General features: G+C 39.3%; 1 long non-coding RNA gene across 8 annotated transcripts in view; it reads right to left on the minus strand.

Moving 5' to 3' along the window:
- LOC109951008 overlaps positions 1–14,560 on the minus strand; it is a 432,683-nt gene that overhangs the window by 348,344 nt on the left and 69,779 nt on the right. For 7 of the 8 annotated variants that reach the window (XR_005602594.1, XR_005602595.1, XR_005602597.1 and 4 more), the window contains exon 1: positions 3,894–4,070. This is a non-coding gene — a long non-coding RNA (uncharacterized LOC109951008). Of the gene's footprint in view, positions 1–3,893; positions 4,071–11,377; positions 11,457–14,560 lie in introns of those variants that run through there. The other variant, XR_005602591.1, reaches the window with a different exon arrangement.

The following is a 14,560-nucleotide window of genomic DNA, read 5'->3' on the forward strand; positions in this document are numbered from 1 at the left end:
CTGAGACAGATTTATCTGTTTTAAACTGGCTGTACACCACTGCATTGCTCTACAACAACACATATAGCTCATATCACAAGGGGACACACTAAAAATCAAACCAAGTCTAGGACTTGGAAATGTTTGTATTTTCATTCCAGTTGCAATGATATATAAAAATTGCCTTTAAAGTTTCCTAGGCCCAAGACATAAATTTTTAGTACTAAATATTACTAAACAAGTAATAACAGTCATGTTGTAACAGCTAGAAGTCCCTCATAGATTCAAAATATGCTTTCATCTTCTGACCACTGCAAATTTCTGAGGTCACTAAGTACCTCTCTTACTCTCCCCACTAAAGCAAACCCAGCTGTCCTCAGACTGTTTAGACTTTTTTCTCCAAAAGTGCCTGGCAATAACACTGACATTTATTGCTTAGCTTTTATTGCACTCTTTGGAACTAAGGAGAACATATGAGAATATGTATTTATACACACACACACAGAGAGAAAAATGCATTTATCAGATTCCTTTACGTTTTCATTGAGCTGTTTTTACCCGTTCACATCTTCTTTTATTTAATGGTTCAACAGATATAAATATACTTTTCCAAATACCTTACTGGGATGTTCCCCACTACCCGAAGTAAAATAAACATTATCAGTTAAAATTTAGATCTGTTTTATATGCAGTTCTTGCAAGAACATTAACAATAGCCACTTTTAAATAACCAAACATGATTAATAATCTCCAAAAGGAATAACACTGCACAAAGTCCACCTTGGAATAGCCACCAACAAAAAAATAACCTAATAAGAAAATATAAATAAACATTGCTGAGGAAACTAGCTAAAAATAAATCTAATCTGAGACAGACAAGTTTAGGGTATTACCAAACAGCAGCAGGAAAACATGGACCTTTCACCCATATCAGTCTTCCAATCCATCCACTGAAACCCCTATTTCAAAACTGCAGGCAAGAGTTTTCAAAGTTGCAACATCAAAACAAAAGTTTTATGAGGGTGATATGCTGCAATGTAATCAAATATTTATTGATACTCCCAGTCTTGGTACATGTTATCTAGAGTAAGAGTGGGACAAATAGCTTCAAGTGCTCTTACAGCTATCAGTAAGACTTCTGAATACAATTAGTATTCCCTTCTGATCATAGCAAGATTTAAAAGACATGTACCCACACAATACAAGGAGAGCTGCCATCCATGACAGATAACTACTTTAAGAAGATTACTCCTATTCAAACTGTTCACATAATGTTTATGTGGATAGCTTAAGGGATAACAGATCTACTGAGCAAAAAGGCTTCCAACTAAAAGTGTGGGTACACCAGGTTTTGGAACAACTGTGCTTGGGGTTCCAGCCCCAGTGGTGCGCAGCAAACTCCTGGCTGCCATTGGTCAGGCAATTCCCAGCAGAGAGAAATTTGCAATCTGAGAAAGAACTACATTCAGAGGATTGTGTGAAGTCCATGAGTTGTACCAGGCTTGTATGACACAACTCTTCAGCTGGATGCGTTCCACTGAGCCACTTCGTCGGCCTCCTGCACTCTCTGGATAAAGCAAAGTGTTTGGCTGGCCCTGTTCCCTGAGTCATAAACAACAGAGACAGCAGCCATTAAGTCACCTGCTCCTGCCTCCCTGCAAACCAGGCAGCCACTGGGACACTCCACAGGCACCATCCGCAGTCAAGTGTGGCCAGAGGCACAGGGAAGAACCAAGGCCCTGTGGCAGAGCCGCGGAGCCAGCAGCAGGAAAGGCAGGTGGCTATAGGGAGCAAAACCAGAAAGCCATAAGTGCTACAGTGTGGAGAGACTTAAAAACCACAGTAAACTGCAGGTAAAAAATGAAATCTTAGCCTGGGATAAAATAGTCAGCTTCATTCTCTCCCCATGCATCCTCAAGTCACTGCCAGACAAGCTGCTGGTCACTCATTCACTGCCTGGGAAAGGGAGTTTGCAGCAGCTGATTAAGAGTGACTGCTCATCAGTATTAACGGCCTATTTCTAAATGGTTTCATGCAGTAAGACAGAACCAAGATGATTACTGTTGTCCATAAAGATCTATGGAAAAGAGAAAAACAACCAGGGAGAAGAGCCAAAAATAGATTCCAGATTGGCAGGCTTAATCTGGAAGTGAATACCAATAACCAAAGAAGCAGAGGAGGGTTTCAGCAATCGGAACAGTGAAGCCACGGGAAGATGTGCATGTGAGCAAGCAACAGGAACGTCTTGATAGCTCCAGATGTAACAGCTGCTTACAGTGGCAGATGATTGTGTTTCAGGATCTGGAGGATCCCTTCAGCCAAGACAGAGGGTAAGAAGAAAACCTGCCCTCCCCCAAATCAATAACACTTTCACTGTCTGCAAGGCAGTTAGATTTATTCAGGGATTTCCAAACTGGCCACTCAAAGCATTAATTTCAGGAACATTTTTACTCACCAAAAACTGTTTTGAGATAAACAGGTCAGTGTAAACAATACAATCACATGCTTCGAAAAACAGCTTGTTGTACAACCAGTAACTGATGTAAGTTTTACAGTTGTCTTAGTTTTGTTAGGCTAAAGATTAAGCTGGCTGCCAAAATATTAGCCTTGGGCTTCCTCACAAACCATAATACTTCAATATTAAAGGCTATATTGTATTTTAAAATGTCAATTAAGTAGTTTGCAATAGACTGTATTTTTCCTAGAGTTTAAAATGCCTAAAATTATCCTTAATTTATAGAAAGAGTGTAAATCTTTCTCAGCTTTGTGAGCACAAATGAAATTACTTCAATTTAGATTTTCTTACAGTGTGCACCTGTGCAGCAATATATGCTTAGTACAATGAAATTAAGAACATTTTCATAATTACAGTGATTTTACTACAGATTAGTATCTCCAATATAACACAGCAATGTTCAATTGGGCACACAATGGAAAAAAAATAAAAGGCTTAAGTTTCAGATGAACACATTTGGTAATCTAGAACAGCATGATAAATGATCAAAAATATAAGAGATCTTCTGCTTATTCTACTGATTAAGAACACAGGCAGCTATTAATCCAACTAGATTCTAGAGAGGACATGAGAAAAATTAAAGTGAGACACAGAGTTATATACTATCTATCTATATATATATATATATACACATACAATGTTTCAAGAAAAATTGTGTTTGGGGAGCAGATTACATAAATCTTCTACAGTGCTGCAAGCTGCATTATTCCATTCTTTGGTACACAGAATAGTGGGATAAAGAAGTCAGAAGAACCTTATGGTTTGAGATATACCCCAAGTATAACAATATGTACTCTGAAAAACAAGAATTCAAACCACAACCCTGAAAAAAACACTTGGAGGTTCACAGCTGTCTACACACTGAGATTCAGAAATTTAGAAACTTGAACTCCGTGTTATTGTGCTCTTAGCTAAAATACAGATTAACCCTAAATAAAACAGAGGGGCAGTAACATTTCCCACTCCCCATTAACCTCTCCTTCACAACAAATACTTTCCCTTCACACAACACAGAACTCCCACCACGACCACCGAGGCACATCTAGGAACGTATGCTATGAACCTCGATTTTTCCAGCCCAGAACGTTTCATATTATGAGACCTCACATCCCTTAAAAGCCAAGGGAATGAACTGAGATTCATCTGACCAGAGGAGCCCGGGATTGCCAGGGCTGCCCGCACGAGCACAGGCTGCCCATACCTAGCGAGGGCTGAGGACAGCGGAGCATTCCCGGACCCCTCCAGCGAGGCTCGGGCAGCCCCCAGAGAGCCGCGGGGTCCCTGGCAGCGCAGGGCACGGGCCAGGGGAGCGGCCCCGCCCGCAGCCCTCCAGCTGCCCACGAGCCCCCGCTCACCTGCACAGCTCCCGCCCGGCCCTGCCCCGCCGCAGCTCCTTTACCTGGGGCAGCCGGGCCCCATGGGGTCCATCAGCTCCTGCCCCACCCCGGGCGAAAGGACCGCAGCCCTTTCACCTGGGGCCGCCTCGCCCCTCGGGGCAGCTGCGCCCTGCCCCGGAGCCCCTGCGGGCCTCTGGGCCGGCGGCGGCCGGGCCGGGGCTGGTGTTGGGCTGGCCGGCGAGCAGCAGCTCCCAGCAGCTCCCAGCAGCTCCCAGCTGCGCTCTGCTCCCGCACCTGGTGCCCAGCACCGAGCAGCAGCCAGGGGCCAGCCCCAGGGACGGCTCCAGCCCGGCCTCACCCGCCCCAGGCTCTGGCTCAGTGCCCGGAGGCACAGCCGTGCCCTCCGCCAGCCCTTTGGAAGCAGCATAGCTTTCCCCCGGGCTGCCCAGCAGTGCTACAGGGTCCAAATGACTGCCGGGGAAGGGGGGGAGACACTGTTTTAACCTCAGCAAATTGATGAATTAATATTTTATATTGCATCTACATCTTCTGTAAATGGATGCACCGAGGTGATAAAGCAGGCAGACAGGCAGAAAGAAAAATCTTTTGCAAAATCTGGACAGCAAAATAAGTTCCTCTAGGCAAATTTAATTAATATTAATTAAAATGAATGCCAGAGAATGTTGGGTGCAGGGAGACTGGCATGATGGATTGTCACCTCTAAAGCGAACAGAAAACTCTTGCTTGGTTCAACACACATGGAAGAAGAATTTTATTCAAATTGATTAACCAGTATCTTCTAAGTAGGTTAAGGTTTGTGTCTCCAACCCCTTAAGCAAATAACATTTTTGACATTGATTGCAGTAACCACAGGAATCTGCTTTACAGATTTGCCCACTGCACAACTCTAAAACACTGTAGTTCTCAACATTCTTTTACTTGACCAGACATTCCCCATGTGACATTTTCCACTTACTCTTGGAGAAAAAGTGTCTAAAAATTCTCAGCAAAAACAATACAGGACTTCCTAGTACATACCCTCAGGGCTGAAAATCTCCCCGTAAAATCTTAACAAAGTCAATGAAAAATTAGTACTGAGGAGGATTTTAAGGGATGGGCAAAAACATTTCCCTGCCCTAACTCCTTCGACATTGCTGACAGATGCTTATTTCACTTGCTCTTTAAAAGCACCCATGGCAGAAATGCCATATTTCCACATTCAATGTGTGCTGTTTCACCAACTGTTATTTTTTTCTCCTACCTAACAGAAATCTGATTTGCCACCTTAATTTTGTCTTATCTATTGAACAATTCAGGTTATTCCCTTCCTTTCCAGAATGGCCTGTTTCTTGTCCTGGATGAAGGAGTTGTGGCTGTCTCTTCCCTTGACACACTTCTAACAAGCCAACGATGCCTGTTGTGCAGAGTATCCTCTGCACAGGGCATTGAAGTCCAAAAGGCAGGGGGCACCAAGATGGAGATAAATTTTTTAGATTTTTGTTACAAGTCAAAACTACTAAAAATAATTTTCTGAATACCTCTTAGTAATGACATTACATTTCATAGACCCTAGTGAGCACTCCTGTATTTAGATGCTAAATGCACACTCTTGGATTCCAAGCACTCGGGCCTCATGCACAAGGAGCACTTTTGCCTGTAATTATGCTTCCAGCCTGATTTGCATGGTGCACCTGAGCAGCAAAGCATGGTCAAGAATTGGTTTGTCTTCAGAGTGAGAAATTAGAGAATAAATACATGGAGAATGAAATCTAAAAATAGAAAGCATCTTCTAGAATAAGAAGATAAAAAGAGGTTATATGTGGCCCATGTCACAAGACAGAGATGCAAAAAGAAATGCCTAAACAATTGAAGGACAAGATGAATGAGTTAGCATAATATATGATAGCAAGCAGAGCAATTATTTTGCTATTTTTTTTTCAGTCTAGGGCAAACAGAAAAATGGAGGTATTATCCTCTGTTCCTTTCATATCATGCAGCTAACAAGTTCTATTATGGTATTGCATTACAGCCTACCCCACCACCACTGAATAAAGACATGCATATATTACTGTTAGCTACCCATTTCAAAGCTTCCAATTCCAGAAACAATAATCCATTTGGGGAAGAAAAAAAAAAGTGATCCTGCAGAGTAATAAGAGTAAAAAGTATTAAAATTCTTTGTTCCCTATGTGCTTACATTGATCTCCTCTAGTTTCCCTCCAGAGATTTTAAGAAATAGTGTTTCACCATGTAGACTTCCAAGCTCAGGCTGCGTGCTGGTAGGAATCTATACCTACCCTTAGGACTTCCTTGAGAGAGATTCCCAAGATTGATGTAGACACCTTCCAAAGCAGAAACATAATGGTATAAATGATAAATGAGAACTATTATATAACCACATCAACCCCTGGAATATAAATCGTGGATTTGGCTATGGATCCAATACACTTTCCTCTCAAATGCAATCCTAGTTTGCAATCATTTCTTGCAGACTCCACCTTGTAATTCAGGTGTGGTTCATGCTGAAGGAGGTGTTTGCAGGGAAAATGTATCATCATTGCAGTCAGCCATCCTGCAGTAAACCATTCCCCTTCTGCGCCAGCCATTCCGACTCTCTTTAATTCAGCATAAATTATGAAATCTCAGAATAAACCAATACCACTGTGATATTCTTTTTGTAGGTTTTGTAACATGTGGTCTGTTCTGTGCACAACGCAAGGAGCAGGACCAAGCAGAGCTTGCACATTCACAGTTCAGTCACTCATCAGGTCACTTTCTTGCATTCTCAGCATGGCAACTGCATGTTCATTTATGAAAACTGAACCTCCAGTGATGGTGCAGCATGAATTAAACTAGATTTCCATTCAAGGCTCAATGAACAATTAACAACCCTGCAATGATACTATAGTTCAGAAATTCATGCAGTTTCAAACACCTCGAACCATCTGTGTTCAGAAACATTAGAGCTTTGGTGTTAAAAGTGTTCTTATCAGTACTTAGTTAATCCCATGATAAATCTGAGCAGTGAACTTAACAGTTTAGAAACAGAGTCAAAAGAAGCAATGTATAATTTTTATTTCAACACATTTCTCTAATTGCTAATTGGACCTTCCTGGACCATGAAGATAATTAGGTTATTTTTTCCTCTCATTTTGTGATATCTCAACTTTTGCATACACTGTGCCTGGGAGAACACAATGTTCCAGCTGAGGGAAAAAAACACTGAAGGACGGTAATTAGAGAAAATAGCAATGCAGAGTTGTGACCCACATCACGAACATTAACAAGTACTCAGGAAAGAGATCCCACTAGGAACAACCAGTTAATGATTGTATGAGAAGTGCCTTAAGTTATTCTGCTTGAAAAGGTGCAAGCTACTGAGCAGGGTAAAGTGCTTGCTCGCAAACTGAAAATAGGATTTGCAGACAGGCCCCCACCCAAACCTCACATCAAGTTTGACTTTTACAATTTAATATGTTTGTACATTGAGAGCATACAGAAGAGAAAAGCTGTTTCAGATACAGACAGCATGTCTGGTTTAGAAAGTGAAAAAGCTCTAATTTGTTGTTTCTACAGAGTGAGGAAATTGCATTTCATTATGTGACTGAGGTAAGAATATCTTTATATTTTTATGGTGTCTGTATATGTTTTAGGATATGCATATATATTTTTCAGGAGACATGAAAGTGTTCCTTGGCAATTGGAGTATTGGGAGACTGTTTATTCATTACTCTTATTTAGTTTATGAGTACATTTACAATCCTTCACATCTTTCTGTAAATTTATTCCACAAAACTGAAATGAGAAGGATTATATAGTTTTGTCTGTTTAGTAGTAGCCCTTTACTCCAGAATATTCATCTTTAGCTATCTTATACCCACACACATTAATCTCAAAACTATGTTCAAATTATGATGCCCAATGGCATCCTAAAGAGTAGCCAGGCCTTAACAGAAACACTCCAGATATTTTGTCCATATGAAAGTCAGGCAGCAATTAAGCCTTTTCCCCCCCTCCCCTTCTTTTCTTTTCTCAAGATTAGCCAGCTGAAATGCTTACAGACAGCACTACATCTCCCCCGCCCAAGGCTGTTTGAGGCAGTGGAGAGAGGTGCACTCACAAAATTTCACATCAGAAGACTCTGCCTTCAGCATAAGGATCTGCCTGAGAACAACCCCTGTCAGAGGCAGGCCTGAATTCAAGGGAAATGCTTGCAAAGAAAATGACCAGCAAACATTGTATTCAGTGCCCCAACATAACACACCTGATTTTATCCTCTAAAAATTCTAACCTTTACGAAGATTTCAGAAAAAATTCCTACAAGTATTTTATTCACCCATTAGGATAGAATAGGCTGGACATATAACTACTAAGAGAGAAAGTGGATTGTAAAGAAAATACACTTTTAAAAATTAATTTAAAAGCAACAAAGAGATTTCATAGTCTTAATAAAGGAAATGCATTGTGGGAGCAACAATTTATAGGCTAAGAAGAAATTAGCATGTAGCATGATAGTTACCTGAGTCACACATTTATGATCTTACATGACGCTGAAACATTAACTGGGAGACAAAAATGGCAATTGAATACAACTTAGAAGAAATGCCTTGATAATTAAGTAATTAGATAATTTTACTTGCAGTCTATCACAAACAGTGATATCAAATTTATTTCACATTATTCCTAAGTAACTTACTATAACATTTATAATCCCTTTAACCTGAAGCAGTCCGTATCCATAGAGATAAAAGAAAAAAAAAGAACAGTATGGAAACGTATTAAAGATTCCATTCAGCTTTCCCTGAAGGCTTCCAAACAGTTTCAATTATAGCTCTGTCAAACTTAACACTCTAATGGTCCCTATACACGTTGTTTCATATATTTATTCTCCATGAAATTACTGGTAGAAAATAAGGACCGAAGTAAAAAGTTTCTAGCAAAGCATGACTGAAGGCAAGCTTTAGATAAATTATACATCAATTACAATTCTATTCTTGTAGCTATTACTGATACAAGATGTTCATGTGTCTAAATCAAACCTCTCATTGGTGCAATTTTCCAAGTTGTACAGGCGCTCCAGGGTGTCACCAGGTAAAGACAGATAGAAGTTGTGGGATTTTCAGTTGGGCTTTAATTCTCCTAGTGAGAGGTTTTATTAAATTTACTAAATGCCTTTCATTTTTAGTACCTCTATATTTATAAGGGTTGCATATGTCCCCAGCTTCAGATGATCTTTAGCGCAAGCAAAATCCATATGCCTTTTCTAGTGTTTTGTTTTGGTCCTCCAGAGATGCTGTTTAACTAACAACAAAGGGTATTTGGTAGAGGCTTTACATCCAGAACATTTAAAAATGTAAATCATTCCCAAAACCCACTGGAAGACACTTGGGAGTTGACAGGGAAAGAATTTAATTGTATTTTGAAAGGCTCTGTGGAAAATCCATAGGCTAAGAGCAAGCTTAATTAGCAGGAATACGTGGTGACATTGGTCTATGCAGCCACTAGAATTACAACAATATATGCACAGTTAACTGTTTTATATTCACATAGGTCAGGTACCTAATGTACAGGCTTGGTGCTGACTTTGTTAATGTTTGAATAAAAGTTTAAAATGTTTGGGGTTCCTAGGTCAGTGCAATTAACTTAGGAAGTATTTGGTGCAGGTTTGCAGGGTGCTTAACTTCAGTGAGAGACGGCTCAAACAGGTGGGTGCTGTGAAAACATCACAGAGAACATTTGACAATGAGGAAACTTTTTTTTATCAGCGTATGCCTTGCTGACTATATCAAAATAGGGAAAAAAAGTCTGGTTTCATGTCAAATTATGATCCAGTTCTTGTCAAAGACAAGCAATTAGGCCAGAGAAGCATATTGATATTCATATTTTCTGGAACTAAAATGCACTATATTTATCAGCTTCAGTCCTTTAAAATAAATATTGACAAGAAAAGATGGGAAAAATTATTTCTTATCCCATCTGCCACTTAAAATGTCAAGCCTGAGCAATGCCATTTTCAGTCTTTCCTGATATGTGATCATAAGATATTGTTTATCTTTGCTTTGTGATGGCATTAAGAAACAACAGTCAAAACTACAAAGGTCAAGTTGTTCCTTCTGGTTTGTCAAGCTGTGTAATCCTCCTTCAGTGGACTTGGATTTTGGGAGAGATGTGGGTGACAGCAGTTTTAAGAGAACTGAAAACCAGTTCTAACATTGAAAAGCTTTTGGAGAAAAAAAAAAATGTATTGATCATAGGACAACAAACAAAGTCACATTATAAAAACTATTAAGGATTTGTATGACGGTTTATTTGTCATCATATGTTCCTCACAGCCCGTGAGGATGAGTATGGCTATAGGGACCCCTTAGGCACATTAACAGAAGGGCTGAATTCAATTTAAACTGTGTCTATCAATTTCTATGCTTTGAGAAATGGCCCTTTTACACTTCCATGAGAACAGAACTTTGCAATAGTTCAAATGATATCTAATGGTGGTTTGGAGCCCAAGGTTAAAGTTTCAGTCCCTATATAATGACTGCATGTGTTCCATTCAATGATTGGGATATGATTATAGTCCATACATGGTGAGATATTATTATAGAGACTATACAGAGTTGGCACTTGGATTAATTAAGGGATGATACCTCATTTTTTTTTCTGTATGAACAAAACTGACTGAGCATTTTGTAAGCAGAACTGCAAAGGAAACTGGTTCACTTTCAAACTACACCATTTGGGAGAACATTTTTGAAAAACTACCTATCAGTAACAGCTGATATAAAGCTCAACAGAGGAGCTTGGCCCAAGAATATTCTCTTGAGATTTGATCATTATCAGTTTGGAGTAAGAAAATTCTGTGCTTGAGTGATTTTAATTTTTTTAACTAAATTTTATTTATTAGAAACATCTTACAGCTTGGAGCTGTATGGAAAGATGCCACTGAGTTGGAAAGGTTATCTATAACTGCCCCACAAATTCAGGATATGAGTATTGATTACACAATTCTAAGTTGTCCATATTGCTGTATTTTGGGGGTAAATACACATATATCTGCAAAACAGCATTATGAGATCCAGTTATTGCTAGCAGCATATACATTTAATGACAAAAGAGTATGACTTCTGTAGGCTCAATCTCACATACTCATTTGCAGATGTTAATGAGGTAGAAAATTAAAAAAGACAACAGTATGTGGTATTTGCTAATTCCAACCACTAAAATAACTTATTTTACATGCCTAGATCTAAAATTTTCTTAGCCAGAGATCACCATGCTCCAGATTTAAATCACAGAAAGTGTAGAAGTGTAAATTATTGAAATTTGTTTTCACTTGGGGCTGTTTGGCTCATCTGTGAAGATGTACAAGTTAATTATTTTTATTAGAACAATATCAGTAATGAGACGTGAGCAGAAGAGAGAAGAAGTGTGCAGCTGAAGTTATTGTCAGAGTCTCTGCTGGTAGTGCTATTTCATATGCTCTTAAGAATAGAATAACAAGTAGATCCATATAATTTAAGAAGTCAAATTACGTTTTTTCTCAGCTCACCTCACATAACAAATAGCACATTCACCATAAAGTCCAAAAATATGTCAGAAAAAGCAACAGGCTTGTGTTGATTAAGTACCTGCAACAAAAGAAATCAGATATTAAAAAAAGGGCACATTTGTATCTCAGTACTATAAAAAGTTCTCAAATAATTTATAGAATTGGGGCCTTGGTTGAGCAGTCATTGGCTTAGTACAAAGAGATGTGCATTTTGTCTGCATGGGCCAGTGGTGGGTAACAAGACTCTTCTTTCCTCAGACACGTCTCGGAGCCCAATAAACCCTTACTTTCCTCTCCAGAGCAGTGGCAGACACAGCCCTGCCCACCATACTCAGAAGCACACATTGCTAGAAGAGTCCTTTGTGCCACAAGGCCCACATGTCCCCTGTGCCACAGCTTCTGCATTCCAGTCTTGAGGCCAACACAAAACCCAGCAAAGTCAAGGACAGGATTTTTACAAATTCTCATGGGCTCAGCTGCTTCCTGCCTTGACTTGCAAGATTTATGGTTGCATCTGAGCCCTGACAATAACCTCATCTTTGATGGTGACTGACAAGACAAAAGAAGATTTTGTTTAATTTACATCTTTGCTTCCAAATGTGTACACGTGTGTTCGAACACAGTTCCTCTTGATTTTGACACTGAGACCAGAACTGAAGGGACTAAAATGATGCAAAAATATTACACTCACCCTTCAAATATAGCTTTAATTTTTTTGCTCTTAAAACCCAAAAGATAAAGACTGAAAAAGTGCATGACATTTTTCATTGACTTTGTAGTCTTTCTAAGTCCTACTGATACAGTATAACTTTAATGACACAGTCACTATTTTTTGCCTTCCAAGCAATCATGATCTCAATGGAAGTGACAGTAAGAGATGCTCCCACTGAAACTGTGTCTCAGGAGATAGAGCTTTATTGGAAGAAATTCAATACACTTTTGACACAATGAAAACACTATTAACAGTAACTAAAATATATTCATAAAAGTAGTTTCTTTTCAATAGCAAAATCCATGGTATTTATGCTGTTAAAGAAAGAAAGGATCTCTGTGGAGCTTTGCAGTGATATTGGGCTCCCCTCCCTGAAGCCCTGAAGACGCAATGTGACTCTAATGGCGCAGCTATTTTTTTCTCCTATAAGAAAACAACACTAAGAGAGATGCTCCCACTGAAATCATATCTTTGGGAATAGGAATTTCATGGAATTGATTTACCTATGGCACAGTGAAAACACTAGTGAGTAACTTGAGCATATTCAGAGCAGTGGCTACTTTTCAAAAGTAAAATCCTCAATAGCTGAGACTTCAAAGGACAGCAAACACCACAGCTAGAGAAGAGCCTTAGGGCATTTTGCAAAGCTGAGGATAAGCAAACAGGTCTACCATCAGTAAGCCTGTATTATATTTTGAAGAGAAAGCTAATAAAGTTTCCCAAATTCAACAGAGCAGAACAAAAATTTGCATTCCATGCTTAGTCACTGTACCTAAACTCTGTGGCAAAAAAGATCTCCTTAAACTGCTTCTAGTAAAAGGCCAGTGCTTCTCCTGCAACCACAAAAAACAGAGAGATCAAAGAGACTTCAAAACACAAACCTGAGATATGAGGTGGCTGTAGGGAACAAAACCAACCAAGTCCCCAAGTCTATCATCAAGCGGCCTTAGATGCCATCTAAGCATCCCTCTGCAGCCTTAGCCTTCTAAAGATTAATTTGTGCAACTTCACCTCGCAGGGCAGACAAGATGGGCAGTATCAAGCTTTTTCCTGTGTCCTGTCCACAGAAGCTACAGCTACACTATGATTATGGATCCTGCTTCTGGCACATGAAGTGTTTGAAAATTGCAGCAGCAAGCAGCTAATAATCTTTACAGCATGGGCATTAATGGAAACTTCTGCCACAAGCTCTTGACAGTAAATGGTATTCCTGGGAAAAAGAAAATAAAAACAAGCAAAAAACTCCCACCAAAAAAACCAAAAACCCACACACTCCCCAAAGAAACTGGAATGGTCAAACAGCCATTCTCTCCCCTAACAGATCTAAAAAATATGGAATCATTTGTTGAAGCTTAAACACCAGTTTGGACTACTCAAAACAATACTGTGAGTGGGAACAAGCTCAATTTCAATCTGAAATTTTACAATTCAAAAGTAACTGAAAGACACATATTAAACTGGAATTATTAGGGAAACTTCCATTGTTATAGTTACCTTCTGCTCTCATTTTATGACATCCGGCTTTATTGAAATGGTAGCAACTCACCTTTCTTGCAAAAAAGAAAATGTTTCTTTAGCACCAGCCTTTTGCCATATCTACCTGATTTTTTTATGCAATTTACCCTCAGTGATTCCATGTTTTCTGTGGCAGTATGGTTTACAAGAACAAGTAATGGAACCAAAATGAAATCCTGCATGTTACAAACATTTTACTTTTTAAAATTATGAATAGAACCAATCCTACTGCAATAACAATAATAAAACCAAACTAGTATGAGTGGAGAACTTTTAAATACTTTCATTGTTGACACACAAAAAATGACTCCAGAAAATGAAATCTTAATCTCCTCAAATAAATAGGATCTTAGCTACTGGCTTTTATGTGCATGGTATTTCATGCAAAGAGCAATAAATATGTATTTTCTTGAGAGTGTGAGAATGACAGCAGTAAAAAAGGTTCTCAGTGGAATCTCTTCTGGGCAGTTACAACCCAAATAGGAAGAGGAAGAAACTGAACCACTAACAACTCTGTAGATATTGTTACCACTCTGGTGTCTTCCATATTAAATGAAAAGGAATAGAATTCTCTTATGTTCTAATCTACAATAATTAATTCAGACTATTTGTTTTCAATGAAACAAATCTAAAGAGAAAAAAAAGAGAGAGAGAGGAAGAACATTTTAGGTGCCTATCACGAAAAGCAATAAAACACCTTTTTTTAACACTTCTGCATCCACTTAGATGCAGATCTGAGAGGAACAGACATATTGCTACATAAGGCCTTTATGATCCCTTAAACTCTATGGCCAGGAAGACTCTGGGGTAACTTTGGATGTTGGCATCCAAGTGCTGTGCCCTCAGCCCGAGTGCCCACAGTGCCAGTGAGTGCCACAGGGCTGTTCCTGTGAACAAGGAACTAACTACACTCACTCTTGCCCCTCCACATCCCATCCCTCCTCCTGACATGCTGA

This window comes from Corvus cornix, chromosome 9, assembly GCF_000738735.6.
Source record: "Corvus cornix cornix isolate S_Up_H32 chromosome 9, ASM73873v5, whole genome shotgun sequence".
NCBI lineage: Eukaryota > Metazoa > Chordata > Aves > Passeriformes > Corvidae > Corvus > Corvus cornix.